The sequence below is a fragment of the Podarcis melisellensis genome (assembly GCF_964234715.1).
Source record: "Podarcis melisellensis genome assembly, chromosome: 11".
In the NCBI taxonomy this organism is placed as follows: domain Eukaryota; kingdom Metazoa; phylum Chordata; class Lepidosauria; order Squamata; family Lacertidae; genus Podarcis; species Podarcis melisellensis.
In genome coordinates, this window is record NC_138543.1 from 24,867,165 (window position 1) to 24,883,553 (window position 16,389).

Genomic DNA, 16,389 nt, shown 5'->3' on the forward strand with positions numbered 1-16,389 from the left:
TGGGGGCCTTCCACTCCACCTGCAAATGAGGACACAAATTTGCATATGACAAAACATATGCAAATCTGTATACTATTTTCTGAGTAGATCATAGGGCCTAATACACATACAGTGTACTGGACGCAGAAAATCCTGGTTGGATCCGTTCAGTAGAGGCATATTGGTTAAAAAAAAAAAAAGCATGTTGCACATTTTGCTTTGTTTTCTCACATTGTTTCATTCCCACAAGAGCTGTACTCAAAAGGAAGAGAAAAGGCACGCTTATGTGTTTTATTTGAAAAAAAAGACCACATACAGTAGTCCTTTTGAACAAGGACAAAACATTTTATTCCTCACTGAAGCACCATGTATAAAGGCAGAATTTCTCCGGAAAACTGCTTGCGTGAACTTACAAGGCCTAAAAATCAAAACTGAAAGTGAGAGAAAAATGCTATTTATACCACAGCTGGAGCTGTAGGAGCTCCATTTGTCTTACAGTTTACATTCAGACCATTTAACACTTGAATCTAAGACGAAAACATTTCTCACTGGTGCTAATGAAGAGCTACCAAGCTTCCTGCAGAAACGAACAAAAGCTCTAAAGCTTTATGAAACTGAATCCAAGTGCACAAGCTAAATTTGACAGCAATTCCTCCCCACCGCAAAAAAGGGGCACAACAACAGGAATGAGCCACCAGGCTATAAACAATTTCTGGATAATATCCCTTTCTTAAGAACCCACAGATAGCCTACTGACCATGCCATCCAAAAAGAGAGCTTCTTTGACAACCCTACTTCAAAGCATGTCTCTCTATGTGCTTGTGGGAATAGCGAGTTAGTAGGACAGTTCTTCACACTTAGCTAAGTATTTGCACTGTATGTTTCCACAGTAATGTATTCATTCTTGGATTTAAAATCACATGAACAACTGACCCTCCAAGTGTCCATATTTTCCAAGGACGGTCCCGGATTTACAAAAGCTGTCCCAGTTTCTGATTTGATCCCAGAATGTCCCGCTTTTCCTTAGGACATCCCTATTTTCATCGGAGATATGTTGGAGGGTATAGAGTTATGCGACCCCTGAGCCAAGGAGATAAGTAACTATACAATCTTTTACTAACTGTATCCAGCAGAGTGCACAGAATAATCGTAAATTTGGGAGGGGGAGGAGAAGAGACAGAGGCTGAAGAATCCAAATCTTTGCTGGGTTCTCACCAACAGGACAAAATGAGGGCAAATGAGTATTTCCTTCATATAAAAATATACTGCAGTGATTTACAATAGGTATAAAAACAAAATCAAACAAAAAATGCAGTAGTACCTCGCGTTACATTCGCTTTAGGTTATAGACTCTGCTAACCCAGAAATAGTACCTTGGGTTAAGAACTTTGCTTCAGGATGAGAAAAGAAATTGTGCTCCGGTGGCGCGGCAACAGCAGGAGGCCCCATAAGCTAAAGTGGTACCTCAGGTTAAGAACAGTTTCAGATTAAGAACAGACCTCCAGAACAAATTAAGTACTTAATCCGAGGTACCACTGTAATTAAAAAGTTAAAAACAAACATCAGCAGTAGAGAGTGTGTTCTAAATTTCCTGACTACACAATGGAAACGTTTTCAGTGGGCATTTAAAAGTTGGCACAGAAGGTACCCACTGATCCTTGGTGCAGTTTAATCTCCAGTATGGAGGCATGGTGACTTGGTGGTGTTGGATCCTTTGAGTCCAACAACTCCCCCTACTCCTTTTCGCTGGCACACACCCTTTTTGTGGCCCTATCAACTGGTGCCAGAAGGGCAAGAGCATCTCAGAGGCCAAAGGATTGCTAGGTTAACAGACTGTTTCTAAAAGCAGCCATGAACATAGTGCAACCAACCTTACACAAGCAAGACTAAAAAAAGCCCTGCACATTAAAACTTGCAGCAATAAAACTAGGCACCACACACTCAAATTCAGTCAAAATAAGAGAGTCTTCAATTTCAATTCAATTCAAGGAGGAAACTGACTAATTTTAACTGAAAGAGTTTTATAACACAGTAGAACCACCACAGATAAGGTAGTTTCTTTGGTTAACTGACCTCCAATGTTGATCTCGGTTCCCAAGCAATCTTCAATGTAAACAGGAACTAAACAATTTAGAGTTTTAAAGGCTAGAACCAGCACTTTGACTTGAGCCCAGGCGCAAATGGGAAGCAATGGGGCTTACCAAAAAACAAAACACAAAATTATATGCTCTGACCTAGGTGCAACAGACTAAAGCCTAGTCACTGCATTTTAAACCAAATGAAGCTTCTCAACAGTCTTCATAGACAGGCCCCATGCAAAGTGCATTATTACAATATCTGAATCTGGGGTTTCCGTACTATGTAAGAGAGGGACATCAAACCTCTCATCTGGAGAGTCCAAATCAGGCTTTGCTACCTGATGCCCTCTAGATGTTGTCCCGTCTCCCATCAGCCCCTGTCAACATGGCCAATAGACAGGGATTGCAGAATTTGTAGTCCAACAACATTTGGACAGAACCAAGTTTGGAGCAATTGGTCTAGAGACTAAGTATATATTTGCTCACAAATGTTATTGACATTCTGCTCACTCCTTTAACATTGCACAGAACCGGCACATAGTTTTAAATGTTGGTATGCAAGTTGGGCTGCCCTTGTTCATCTCAAAAGAATTGCAAGGTGCCTAGAGAAGCAATTCAGAAGAAGGCTTCCCTCAGATGTTGGCCGAGGTCAGCTATCAACTCTTTGTTCTCAGATAAAACTGTCCTCCTCCACCTCCACCAATCCAAATGCAGAACACAGAGCATTTTATAAAGAAGATTTCAAAGAGTAAACAGAACTGCTGCATTTAAATCTACTCCCCATGGGTTCTTCCCATCACAACACATCTCTCAGCTAGAAATGTATAAACATTGCCTGCATTTTAATATGAAGTGAGGAATTTTGACTGTGTATAGAAACAAATGTTCCTTTGTCTTTTTAGGATGCTGAGAAACCCACCTTCCCAATCAACAGCAAAAAGAAAGGCTTGCCGCTTCTTTTTCTATAGTAACAAATAATGTTACTTGTCAACTTTATAGTGCATGCTGTAAGATCTGGTTCCCTGTGTTCAGACTGTGTGGAGGTTCAGCTGATCAGGAAAAGAGAAAAAGCCTCCTTGGTGGTTCCACCCAAACAATGGAAATCTTTTGCTCCCATGAGTCTTGGTTGGCTCTGTCCTTCGCTGTGTTTCACCAGATAACAAAGACTATTGTTGATGGTTTCATATCTGATGTCTGTTTCATCAATTGAACCTGCCTCTTTTAGCATTGTTATTTTTACGGAATGTTATAATTGCGTTTTATAATTGGTTTTAATAGTTAGAGGGCAGCCTGGGCACTGTGTAGGCACTCAAATGGTGTGGTATATAAAGCCCTATGCAGATAAATCTCTGAATGCAGTGGGCCACATTTCTAGCTGGCACTTCATCTGTCAAGGAACCAAGCTCTGCTCCCCACCCAGCTTATCCAAATCTACAGCATATTTTCCAGTGATCACTATTTACTGTGCTATAAATTATTTACACAGCTTCTGCTGGAGAAGAGGGACACTCCTGAGCAGAGTTGATGAGAAATCGTAACTACCACACCTGGAATTGAGCTCTGCTCATCGCTTAGCCTCCTCTGCAGCATCTCTTTAAGAAATAAAACATTTGATAGGTGGCTGTGTGCAAAACACACTGTCATTCGAATAACTTTTTGGACCGGCTGGGCATGGTGTTGTATGGGTGTGATGGTTTTCTTTTCACTGACTGTAAATATGCCAGTTTGACAACTGAGAAAGGATTATATGCCTAAGGAGCGTGTGCACCCTGTCTGCTGGCAAAGTTCCTTCCTATAGCAGCAGCTTCCCTACACATGCCTGCCAAAATCAACCCGCTTGCTGCCAAGTGATCTGTATTTAGCCCTAAACTTTACTCCTAAGGCATACATTTTATAAAGCCCTAATCTGCAACTCAAGCAACTACTGTGGCATCAAGACAAGAACGAAAGAAAGAAGAAATGTAAGCAAACAGAAAATAAGGAGCAAGGGACAGGTTGCTGTTGCCACTTTCACACACAAATACAATTCATTAGGTAGTGCCCCGTTTTGCCAATTTATATTGAAAGTTAATTTATGGGCTGCTCTTTGCTATAAATTAGCATTCAATATAAAATAAAATTATGAATTTCCTACATACTTGGACTTTTGAAGAAAGTTCTATTTACTACTTTTAAGTTATTCACATTTTTAAGTACATAATAAAATATTGTTATTGCACCAAACTATGCAAACATCAATGGAACACGTAGGATTAAACAATGGGAAGGGAGAATTCAACCAATCAGCAATAGCACAAGGTCAACTGCTAGCTTTTATCTTCAGAAGAAAATGTGCCTTTCAATGTACTATTACTTCTAATGTGTTAGTTGATACATTGTAGTTGAATGCACTAGCACTGCTACATTTCAGAAAGCAGAGAACAATTGTTAATCCAATTGTTTCTTAGTTACTGACCACTCCTTGAGACCATCTGGCACCAATGTATTTTAAATGCATCATACAAAATCCATATCTGCTCAATGGATTTCACCATCCAGGATGGAAATGAGGCAAAAGCAGCTGGTTCTTCCTACCATTAATCCATGGACCAGGGTCAGTCAGTAAAATGTCACCAAACTATCAATATCAATTGCAGCCAACTCAACTTTAATCTCCATCAAAGGGAGTCAACTTACCATTTGACAATAACTTCTTTCTTTTCTTAGTATGGAAATATAAGAATCCCCTAAACAGTGGAAAGACGAACCTTACACTCACTTATAAGGAACAAAGCACATTTCACATAGGAGTGACAAGGCTAAACAGGATTCTCATTACATCATTCATAGAACTTTTCGGAGGAATCTCATTCCATTCTTCCCACTACCATACTTCTTTTAATAGCTTACAAGCACACACACATTCTTGGTGCATCCAGGAAGAGCACTGATACATGGGACAATGCTAAAAACAGTTAAAACACCCACTGCAACTAAGGATCTAGTCAAGTAGCAATTTTATAATTATATTCATTGAAATGATTTTAAGCAAGGTCTCGCTAGTTCTCTTCTCAAGAGAGGTGAGAACCTGATTTTGAGCCAGAACCTATATCTTGATAAAGTAGGATGTCTGTGATAATAGTGTCTGTTGTCGCATTACTATGCATAGTACAATCAAATTAGTACAGAAGCTTGTATTAACTTGACTGAGCCTTGTCTTCATTTGTGCTCTGACTAGTAGTGATAGAAGCAACACCTATTCTTATCACTTGCATTGCTTGGGCATTTGGCCTCATATATTTTCCTCTTGGATCTCTGTCCTCAGGGTATAGAAACCTACCTATTTAGGCAACGACTTATGCATCTTATAAAGGATGACTACTGGGCCATGAAAGCTTATAGAATGATATATTTGTTACTCTTTAAAAAGTGCCACAGAACTCGATTTATGTTGTTCCATACCAGCATGGCTACCCCTCTGGAATTCATGCTGGTGTCATCCCTTTAAACCGCAGATCTTTCATTAAAGTGGAAACCTTGACATCTCTATTTTTGTCTTAGTCAAGAATGCTTGGCTGGAGGTAAGCTCAGATGGGAGGTTAAAATTAACTCATGTGATAATCACAACGATTCTTCCAACATTGCCTCCTGGAAGCAGAGTGAAGGCAGATGGTGCCTATGTATTCAGCTAGAGTAAACACTGACCACAGTGTATCTGCCAATCAAATACTTGGTGAAGGGATGAGCTCCATCTGTGTTTTAATTACTTTAAATAAATCCATTCACTTTAACTGCCACTACTCCACATTCTCATAAAGAACTGGAGAGGTTCCCATCACCTGTAAAATGTGTGCTATTAAACTGATACATGTACTATTTGTGAGAATGAAAAACATTTGTTCCAGGAGAAATAGATACATCCAAATAGCTTTCAGATAAAAGGGGCAGCAAGCACAAATTTTAAGAAAATATATAATTTAAGGTGGTCTCAAGCTATGCTGCAAGATGCCTGACATCAGCTTTCAGCTTCTATTTCATTAAAATTTCATTTCACTAAAAATATTTCACCAAAGATAGAAACCTGTTAAACTTGAGAAACTTAGTCATGAGTAAACTATGGATTCACTTCTACACATTATAATTAAGAGCAGCTGCTCAACAGTATTAGCGCCTATTTATTAACCTATATAAAAGGGGAGGGGACCACACAGATATAACCCATATAAAAGGGGGGGAAGCAGATGCAGAGATAATTGCAATTTCCCCTGCCTCCAGGTACCAGCAATATCCTGCTCTTCTGCTCCATCAAAGTTCTTCAGCCTTAGTGTTTTAAGTTGGCACAGACCAAGCAAAATACAACTTAGCTGAACGTCACTCAAATGTAGAGTTTGAAACTCAGATATATAAGCTAGGTGCCAAATGGCTCCTTCCACCAGGGTTACAGTTGCCAAAACAAAATGCCTAGTTGCCATTTTGAGGCCAGACAACTCAAAAGTCGTATTTTTCAATACAACGTTTTGGTTCCTGAAATTCATTCTGACTGTGCAGATAAAATATAACAGAATTCTACAGTATGTGTTTCTAGTGTGTGAAAACAGTCAAGATCCAAGGATCTCCAAGCACATACCTCCAATACCTCCAGATAGTGGAGGTGCTATCCAGATGCCCAGGTATCTTTGCTTGGTCACAAATGGCCAATAGTCAGGTGCAAAATGCGCCTGGCACCTGGTGAATTTTGAACGCTGGTCACATGTCACAGAGAGTAGAGCCATTGAAATAAATGTATTTAAGTTACTTAACTCCGCTGATTTCATTGGGTCTACTCCAAGTATAACTAACATTGGATATGTGTACAAGCTGACAAATATAAGTTCTTTCAGTTTTACCCATAGCACCTGGTATTACGTGCCAGCTCTGATGCCTACGTATTTAATTCTCTACCCCTGCCAGTCACCATTATGAACACTTACACATAGCCAACATAATGTGCAGAAGTGATGAAAACTGACACTTCAAGCAGGGAATGGTTTAAGAAAAAAAGTATTTTTTATTTTATTTTTAAACTTCCTGAGATTTATTTGTATGAAGTGCACTACACAAATACCTTAAATACATACATATGTAAGAACTGATGCAACAACTTATTTGGTGTGCAACCACCTCCCTTACAGTATGTGTAGACTTCCTGGCATTTGTGTGACATTTAAAGCTTAAAATCTGTTGTAGGTTAAGAATCAGTTCCTTAAGTCTTTCAAAGATAATTTGAAAAAGACCTTTTTCCACAGAGCTAAAGAATCAGTAGGCAGATGAGCGAGGAACCTTAATTGATTTTAAAGACTAAACATCTCCCTCTTAGTAATAAATCTATTAGAAATAAGACAGATGCTGTGAAAGGTTTTTTTATTTTTAATGAGGCAGTCGAAGATTTAATCTATGTCCACGCTAACAAGCTCTAGAATGAAAAGCAACCCTAACCCATCTGTGTGCTTTGTTTTGAAAGATGAATAACGCTGAAGCTAATGTTAAAGCCACAGTATTTGAAGCATAAGCTGCAAAGGCTTCCCTTTCTGACTTTATCACTTAATTGATACAAGCTTGGTAATCAGTATTAAAAATACCAGGGGAAATGTCTGATTTTAGCATTATATTAGTCACATTATATTATTTTTTCTGAGCATGTTTCTTTCATCGTTTGAGCTGTGGCAAAATATAAAGTTTTGAAACAAAGAGTCTTATGACACTTTAAGTCCAACTTAACATTATTGGGGGATATGGTTTCACAAACTAGAGCCCACTTGCTCAGATGCCCTAAGGATTATTTTCAGATATATAAAAACACAGAGGGTAAACAATGTGATCAAGACGACCATGAAATGGCAAGAGTATTAGTAGGCCCGGAACATTTCTACCCTGAACCCAAACATCTACAAGATAATAACCAACTTATCCTTCAACAGTCACTGTGATAATGTTCTCTTTCTAGCCAAAACGTACTAATTACTGTAAGCACCTTTAATGGGAGAATAAAACACCCCAGAGATCCAACTAAGTTCAAAATGAATATGATTGAATCTGCTTCATAAACTCTTGCTGCAATTTTCTGAGATTCTAAATTTTTTATTAACCACAGACAAATATGAAGCCACCGTTTACTGTCACTACATAATCATCAGTGCTGTGTCATATTTGTGTGTCTTCATCCATTATTCCTCCACCACCACCCAAAGTTCTAAAAACAATTTAGACATAATTTTCAGTAAAATGACCATCATCTAAAGTAGGCCAGTGAGAGAAGGTTGAGCGAGAGAGCTTTCCCTGAAATTGAATTGAGATTTAAACCAGAGACTTGTGGCTCATAATTAATACCTCTTGGCTGCTGTGCTGCATCAGCTTCCCACCCCTCCCACAATGAACTCTGCAGATCTGTAAATATCAGCAAAGTACATTTGAAGTTAGGATAATAATATACTTTTATTTATACACAATATATTCTATAGAAAGGGATGTTATATTTCATTTTCATATAAGCTGAAGCCCTTGATTTAGGGAGTACAGTACATTACTCAAGGCGACACCTACTGTCTTAAAGTGAATAGTTCATACAGAGAATGCTCATTTATTTTTCTACAGAAAGGAAAAAAGCCACACTGGACTTCCCAGACCTTTGTTTTAGGCTTACTCTCCTACTTATTTTTTATTTGCTTGTAACAAGGCTTTTGAAAGATAGGGTGAGCCCTTTCCTTCAGAGCACATTGTGATTTTAAAGTCATTTGATATGAAGTAAAGCACTTACCTGTTGCACCTATACGTTTCACACAACAGTAAGCAGAAGAGCGTTTTGGAAAGGGCTTATGATTTTTCCGAAAGGGTGAATCATCTTCACGTAGATGCTGTGAATAACCCCTGTTATGCATACTGACATCATCAGGAAAGGCTTGGAGGCAGAGGATACCATGGTAACCAAGCAATGTGCTGAGGGACAGAAGCCTTTAATTGCTTTAACAACTTCCCAGGGCTCTGGCTACTGGGTTTCGATTTGCTAAGTAGGAAATGAAGGTTGTCAGAAATGCAGTGAATGCGACACCAATTTGAGAGAGCTCAATGAATCCTGAATCTATTAATTCAGATGTGACTTTTAACAACAACAAGTGTCATCGCCCAAATCCATTGCTGATATCCTCCTGACATCTTCAAGTTCTGTGTAACATGCAAGCCAAATAATGATACTGTTGGGGGCAGAAATGTTGTAAGGGTTCCTCAATTGCGTTTTCTATTAGGCCAATCTGTGTTGTTGTTTGCACGCAAACAAGGGAAGGGGGAGTTGTTACTATGTGGAGGGCTTCAAAAACAAAAATGAACTGGACACTGATTTGTGAACAACACAAAAAAGAAAAACTCATTTAGAGGTTGTGCGTTGTAAAGCAGACTGCAAAATGTTATTTATTTGCTTGATTAGCATTAATTCAGAGGTCACATGTTAGTAAATTAGGATGCAAAAGACTGTATTTGCTACATTATTATTTATCTTTCCACCTAACTGTTGCCTTGTGTGTATGGAAATACATCACTTAAAGGACAAAGCTCAAGGTAATGAGGGAGAAATGTGAAATGACATAGTAACATGATCAAGAGGAACCTGTATAGTAAGATTTATGAAGCAAAAATTTCTACAAGATCTCCTGTCAGTCATGTACCACAACAAAGGATTTTTCTTATGTCGAGACTTCCTTTGTTATGCCAAGATTTGAGCCATAGAGTATTTCGGGAATTATATCTGGAGATACCAGCATGTCTTCTTTAAGAAAACATGCACAGGTATGCCCAGTTCTTTTGGAAAAGGTATCTTCTGCAGCTGATTTTTAACATGCAGGAGCATGATTTCAAATCAAAGTCATATTCAGAGCATAAAAAAACCAAACACTATTTTATGAACCATTCCTCTGGTGCCGAAACTGCTCTGTGTTATGATTGCTCATGTATAAATGCATGCAAACAGTAACTAAAGTTTACCACCCAGTCTGGCTGCAAACAGCATACCTATCATATACGGTAGATGCTCTGCAGTTTAACCTCTTGGTGTCTGCTCAGATACTGTGCTTAAGGATACCAACCATCTGGCAAGCAGTTTGAGAGAGGCTGGAAAAGGAATACATACATACCCAAGACAGAATTAGATAAAGGCTGAATAAATGAACAGGAACACAACCTGGAGGCTGGGTTATCTGAAATGTAGTTCATTAGTGATAAAGATGCAACACTTTTTGGAACAGATATAGGATATGGTGTGGCAAGCTTGGAAAAGATGGTCAAAAGTATGGAGCATCTTCTGTTAAGACTAAGAGAATGATTGATGCGTTCATTATGGGTATATGAGAGAGCGATCTTTATAGACTTTGGACCGGCAAGACAAATAAGTCTTCATTAAAAATGTGTAACAAATGGAAACACACAAAAGCTGACAGAACTGGTCTTCTGGTTCATAATACCTCCTCTGCCTCTCATACTTATGAAAAGTCAGATATTGAATGAACAGTTGAGAAGTGGGATGAACTTGTCCATCTGTTCCCAGACTTAATTCCCAGTTTAGGAAAAGGCCTCAGATTCATCATTAAAGAGATGGAATAAGTAGTTCCATCTACTAACAGATTTTTAAAAATGGTCTTTGTATAGTTCCTCTCCCTGCCACCACTGTTCAGCTAGCTCACACAATTACTTGATCAATAATGATTCCTAAAATTTGCAACCATGCCAGGACTTCATATATCAGTTCAGATTTGATAAAGTTAAACTAAAATACAAAATCAGCAAGTTAGTTCCTTGTTAGGTAAAGGTACAGGGACCCCTGACCATTAGGCCCAGTTGTGGCCGACTCTGGGGTTGCGGCGCTCATCTCGCTTTATTGGCAGAGGGAGCCGGCGTACAGCTTCCGGGTCATGTGGCCACCATGACTAAGCCGCTTCTGGCGAACCAGAGCAGCGCACGGAAATGCCGTTTGCCTTCCCGCCAGAGCGGTACCTATTTATCTACTTGCACTTTGACATGCTTTCGAACAGCTAGGTTGACAGGAGCAGGGACCGAGCAACGGGAGCTCACCCTATCACGGGGATTCGAACTGCCGACCTTCTGATCGGCAAGTCCTAGGCTCTGTGGTCTAAAATACTAAAATTAGCCAGTGGTCATGGAGGATTCCTCTTCCTTGAGTAGAAAAACTGTCCACTATTGCATGACCAACATTTTACATTGATACAAATACTGCTGTCATTTTACGTAAGCAACGGATTTATCAAAGCTTTTGAAACTTAAATATATATTATACATTAACCAGAAGGAACAACAGATACAAACACATATGTTATTTATTAAACAAATTCTTTTTCATGACCAGCAAAGAGTACATTTTCTTTCATCTTACAAGATGTTAGACAATAGAATCTTATATAGAGAGATGACCATCTGGGCTGTGAGTCCTGGAAAACCTGCTCTCTGCCTTGCAGGCTTTCCCCACCACCTGAGGGGGCAGGTCCCTGCCTGACTCCAGTTACAAAAGCTCAGGCTGCTGAACAAACGCTTGGGCTGGGGTATGGGGGGGCAGTGGGGGGGGCACGCATTTGCTGCTGTTGTTGATGTTATTTTTTGTATCTTTATTTTTGATCTTTAGTTTTATATTTGCTGTGTACTTTTTGATGTTTTATTTATTATGACTACTTTTGTTACATTGTAATTATGTATTTTTTCCATGCTGAAAAATGCCGTGAGCATGGTTTGAACTATAGAAAGGTGCCATACAAATAAAATTGTGTAGTAGTCAGAGACTCTAAGTACCTATTTAGTTCCAACTCTATAGCTGCTGCGGCAGCATTCCATAACTTCAGCCACAAGTCAGTAGCACGGCTGTTTAATTGGATCAATTGTGCTCTCTATAAATTGACTACAATAGTTACTGTAATAAGCAGCTCTCTCTATATATATTACCGATAATTAGCTACTTTTTCTTTCTCCCAAAAGAATTTTAAGTGGAAAGATTACATCAAACTAACGCAGGGAATTTTTTTTTAAAGAATCTATCCATTTCAATAGCAATCATAAGTCACCCAAACTTGTGTTTAGAACATATATCTCAACAACTCTTCGTGGAGAAGTGTAAAATCAGAAGGTGCTACAATAGTCATTGTCATTGTTTTATTATTTTGAACCTTAAGGGATATGCAAGAACAGGCTTATTGACAACTGGTTGGTTAGATTTTGAATGTTAAACCTTCAACAGAATAAGGCAACATTTGGGAGAAAGGAAATTGGTGTTTTTTGGAATGTGTGTATTTCATTACAGTTGCTTCTGATATACGTATATACTTTGCACTGATAGGAAAACTAGCTGTCATCTGCATGCTCATGTTAGTTTTGAGTTGACCCTTTGGTACTGATAAAAGCTACAGATCAAAGTGTGTCTTCTCTTCCTTTAACTTCTTGATGTCAAACTCTGTTTGATAATGAAAAACGGCTATAATTTCCTCAAAACTATAAAACATTAAAGCAACTAAACCACACAGAGAAGTGATCTTTAATACTATACTATACAAATGGTCAAAATTATACAAACAGAAAACACCCCATTGACTACCCCAGTCAGAATTACTAAGACTGTTGCGATTTGGTGACCAATGTCTTTCAAACATTGCGCTGCAGGTTTTGATACGGATCCAAATGACTGGGATGCACATTATGACAGCTTCTCACAAGCTACTGCAAAGAGGTGTCCTCTTACTTGCCTTGGGCAAAAGCAGCTTTGGAGACAACAGATCGAAAATGAACTGTTCCATTGCAGGGTGAGAGAGCAACTGAAGCAGTGGCTGGGCAATTTGCTTGCAAACACCAATCTAGGTGAGAGATGAGAGAACTTGCACTTGGAAGTGATGTCCAGTCATAGGTCGCCAGCAAAAAGTGCTTGCTCCTTTCTTTTAGAGGGGAATGTGGAGGGGAAGGGGTGGCTGATTACAGTGTTTCATAAAGCTAACATGCAAATCATCCCCAGTTGCACATAAACATGGACATGGATTCTTCCAACATTATGAATTTCAGACCAGAAGTGGCCATAAATGGTATCCTGCAAATGAATATTCTAAGTCCTCAAAAGTAACAAGCTGTTCTTATTAAGTCCTCAAATATAAATAAAGCAGCTTCATTCTTAAAGAACAGTACCTTCCAAGGAGCACATAGATAATGCTTTGACGCAAGAACAAAGAATAAAAGTTCTAGCTTTACGTATGAGCTAATCTAAAAACTAATAGCTAATCACATGCTATTAGAAGACAGGTTGGCAAGCAGTGACAGTATTGTTATTGCATTAATAGTCCCAAATGCATAAACCAGAATAAAGAAAGAGTTGTGTGCTCAAGCATGTGTATGCGCACACTTTCCCCCAGCCCAGCTTGTTTTATGATTCTCTGATATAAATTAACAATACGTATTACCATAGATAGGAATTAATGAGTTTTCAGTATTGTGCAATTAACTTTAATTGGGAAAATTATATATTCCTGTTTTGGTAGCCAACTGGAAAGATGAATATGCATGCTTTTCATAAGTAAGAGCAAATACATTGGTTTGGTACAGAGATATGAATTAACTTATGACTCACTCTTTTAAAAATTGCATATAATTAATTAGCATGCTACACAAAACAGAGTATACAAGACTTTATTTTTCTACCCTCTATGCAGCCAAATAGGTATTCCTAAGAACACTAAGAGCTACAACCACTAGACCAAGAAAGCCAACAAGTATAAAACACTTGTGACAAAAAGTATTTGCTGAACGAGCTATTGGCCAAAGGTTTAGGAAGCTGCTGTATCATATGCAAGTCCCTTAAAACATGTATTTATTCCATCTATTTTCCTATAGTGCCTTCAAGACTATATAGGCTTCTCAAGGCAGCTTACATTAACATAGACCTGTGTAAAATGTTACCAGTCTTACAGCATTGTCTTTATCCCAAGCTTTAAAAGGCGGGCAAAGTTACCATTTATTTTACAACTTACAAACTCTTTAAGACATGTAATTCACAAGCTTTATTTCAGCCTTTTAAAATGCATGCAGACAGTTTTGCCCCTCAACACTACCAGCCTAGAACAACAACATGGTTCTGTAGAAGCCTCCAATATCCAAAATTCATGAAACTCCTCCCCCCAAAAATCATATACTTAGGTCCAAACAGCATTATACTAAGGTAGAATTTACTTATCCAAATCTGCAATTTCAAGCAGGTATCTTGCCTGGCTCTAACCTGGGACCAGACAAGGAGTTCTCAGAGGATGAAACAGTTACCGCAGAGGTCAAGGACTTTGAGGAGCAAGCAGGGAACCCATGCTGAGGATCCCCTTCAAGAGCCCTCTAGGGAGAGGTCTGGTGAAGAACCCTTGGAGCTGTCAGAGGAGCAGGTAGAGCCACCCTGTCCCCAAGGTCAATGCTAAAGAGCAACAACATAGCATGCATCGATGGATCCAGAGTAGTTGCTCAGCTCATGAGTAAGAGATCACCTGATGAGTGATCTCTTACTCATTTTCACTACCAGCAGCTGGGTCAAGGGATGGTCTAGAACAGTGTTTTTCAACCTTTTTTGGGCAAAGGCACACTTGTTTCATGAAAAAAATCACGAGGCACACCACCATTAGAAAATGTTAAAAAAATTAACTCTGTGCCTCTATTGACTATATATAAAGTAATTCTCTTGAATAGGAATCAAATAAACACAAAGAAAGTATTTTATAATTACTTTATTATGAAATAGTAAGTAAACAGAAATATCTCCTCCTGCTCCGGTCCTCCTGGTGACTCGAGTCGCGACGTCTTCTCTCCACTGCTGCGCACACTGTGCTCGGGCGGGAAGGAAGTCGGAAGATGATGTCCTACTGTGATAGGTCCAGGCTGGAGTCTGGACCAATCACAGCTCGGACATCAGAAAAGTGGAGGGTGTCCCCCTGAGGAGCACCAATCGGCGCCCCTGCTGGCCAACGGTGGGGTCAAAAACCCCACCCCCCATACCCAGGACACAGTCCGGCGCCCGCCTAGTGGGCGAAAATTTGACTTTTTAAAAAAAATCTTTCGAATTTTTCAATTTTTCCCACGGCACACCAGGCAACAGTGGTTGAAAAACACTGGTCTAGAAGGCCAGAGTATAAGGTATCCTTCTTGAACTTTCAGTTGGTGGAAACCATACCAGTTTCTGGCTCCTGGTGCTAGGGCCTCCTCCTCCTTGCTGTGCAGTATCTAAACAGAACTTCCTAGGTCACATTGACTAACCTCTGTTGCCTGACCTTGTCTATGGCTCACATTTTGGACCTAGAATGTTTATCTGTGCTTTATTTTTGTTTATTTGGACTGTGTTGCACCTGTAAACCTGCCGCAGCGGGAGAGTATTTTTATAAGAGGGTTATATATCTGAAGACTGAGAACTTAGCTCTAGAGGGCACCTACTAGAGTTTGATAATAGCAAGATTGCAGGGGACAGTGCTGCTCAAGTGTCTGTTCAAGCAGCACAAGTAATATACTGTGAGGAAGTCACACCTCTTTAATGAGGTACCAACTTGCTCGTAACACAATCCAGAAATAGAACTGTAACTGGATTATCACCGAAGATGAGGTGCAGACTGTACCACGTGTTCCTTAAATGTCCCGGGATAAATTCTAGGGCAGAACCTCTAAGGACATCTGAACATATTCTCAACTCTTGTTGCGATGCTGTTTATATTTCTGTTTCTTTTAAAATGGAAACTGCAAATCAGGTTATTTAAGTATAGGTGCAGAACTGGCCAAAACTAACAAAATGAATTTCAACAAGGACAGGCAGGAAGAACCAGCTGCACAAATATAAGATGGAGGGCAGCTGGCTTGCCAGTCGTAGGTGTGAAAAGGATCTAGGGGCCTTAGTAGACTACAAGCTTAACATGAGTGTGATAGTGTGATGCAGCAGCAACAACAAAAAAGCTAACACTATTCTAAGTTGCATCAACAGAAGTACAATGTTCAAATCAGGGAATTCCCAGTCTTTTTGGCTTTGGTCAGACCACACCTGGAGTACTACGTCCAGTTCTGGGCACCACAATCTAAGAAGAATATTGAACATGCTAGAATGTGTGCAAAGGAAGGAGACCAAGATAATAAAGGTCTAGAAACCAAGCCTTATGAGGAGCAGTTGAGGAAATGTGGTATGCTTAGCCTAGTACAGAGGGGGCTGAGAGAAGATATGAAAGTCAACTTCAAATATCTTAAGAGCTGTCACATGGAGAATGGAGCAAGCTTTTTTTCTCCTCTTCCGGAGGCTAGGACTTAAACCAATGAATTCAAGTTACAAGAAAGG

At 39.4% G+C, this 16,389-nt stretch overlaps 1 protein-coding gene across 7 annotated transcripts in view; it reads right to left on the reverse strand.

The window, feature by feature from the left end:
* The window catches only part of PAM (peptidylglycine alpha-amidating monooxygenase), a 119,788-nt gene that overhangs the window by 89,912 nt on the left and 13,487 nt on the right, over positions 1 to 16,389 (reverse strand). Inside the window, exon 1 of one of the 7 annotated variants that reach the window (XM_081930456.1) lies at positions 8,830 to 8,907. The exons of the other annotated variants lie outside the window; for them this stretch is intronic. The gene's annotated coding sequence lies outside the window, so the exon portion shown is untranslated. Of the gene's footprint in view, positions 1 to 8,829; positions 8,908 to 16,389 lie in introns of those variants that run through there. 7 annotated transcript variants of the gene reach the window in all.